This window comes from Microtus ochrogaster, unplaced genomic scaffold, assembly GCF_000317375.1.
Source record: "Microtus ochrogaster isolate Prairie Vole_2 unplaced genomic scaffold, MicOch1.0 UNK95, whole genome shotgun sequence".
Lineage (NCBI taxonomy): Eukaryota > Metazoa > Chordata > Mammalia > Rodentia > Cricetidae > Microtus > Microtus ochrogaster.
In genome coordinates this window covers 541,629-543,015 of record NW_004949193.1, presented here as the reverse complement: position 1 = coordinate 543,015, position 1,387 = coordinate 541,629, and positions in this window count along the sequence as shown.

The window sequence follows — 1,387 nt, the reverse complement described above, 5'->3', positions numbered from 1 at the left end:
AAGGCTTCAGTGTAAATATAGTCTTTATAAAGAAGATCAAATGTACAGTATCAGGAGAAATGATTTTAGCATGCTTTCTAAATATGAACACTGACATAACATACGGAAACAGAACTATACAAGAGTTAGAAACTTATAAAGTTTCAGAAGTTTTCCCCTACTAAAGACCTCACACAGTCCTCAGTCTAATTGTTTTCTTTTCCAAGCACATGTACACACACATGCACAACCATACCACACTTACACAAACAAGAATACTCAAGCTTTTTGGTAATTTTTTTTCTTTTTTTTAAAGATTTATTTATTTATTATGTATACAACATACGCCCTGATGTATGCCCGCATGCCGGAGAAGGGCGCCAGACCTCAGTACAGATGACTGTGAGCCACCATGTGGTTGCTGGGAATTGAACTCAGGATCTCTGGAAGAGCAGCCAGTGCTCTTAACCTCTGAGCCATCTCTCCAGCACCTGTAATTTTCTTTTTCATTAAACAATGTTTATAAAGGAATTTGTCAAGCACAGTTCTGCTTTATTTCTATGATTAATAGTATATTACATCACTTGTTCACAAAGAATGAAAAAAAATTTCTGTAGCAAACATGACCTCATTCTGTAACATTATGTGATTGACAAGTAGTCCAAAGGATTAGAAATCACCATTGTAAAGCCAATAATCATATCCACAGATTTCAGAGTTTGGTGCTTATTAACACTGGTTCTGACTCATGTCTGTCTATGTGACATATTGAAAGGAGAAAATATGACTTAAATATAGTTTTGAAAATATAAAAAGCTGTTACATTCACATCAAGTTGTGGCAGGTAAAGGCATGTTTGTCTGTGAAGTTTTTAGGTGGTAAATTTAAATCATGTAATTCTCATAGACCTGTGGGTCATAGAAATACTTTTTGAAAATGGAAATTTTAGAATAAAATTCCAAACCTCTATATGCTTGCAGTTTGGATAACCCAAAGTTTTAAATATTCAATGCACAAAAATATGAAGGATCCAAATATAGTCACAAAAATTTTAGATATTTATAATAACATATAAATATCTAAAATAGTGCGTAAAATTTAATAAGTAGATTATATACCAGAACAGAAAGAACTTTAAAGAAGAAATTAAAAATCATGAAAAAATACTTTTAAAAATTTCAATGTCCTTATCAGTTAGCAAAATTCTAGTCAAAATTATCTTGAAATTTTTGTCTTACCCAAGCCAGAACTGTGGAGAACAACAAAACAACCACCAACAATAATAAAATAGATGAGGTGAGGGGAACTATCATTCATTGTCTTTATGATTACAAACTGGTTCTGTGACTCTGTATACCCATGTGGAATATCCTCAGAAAGATAAAAACAAATTTGCTACGTTTCCTAG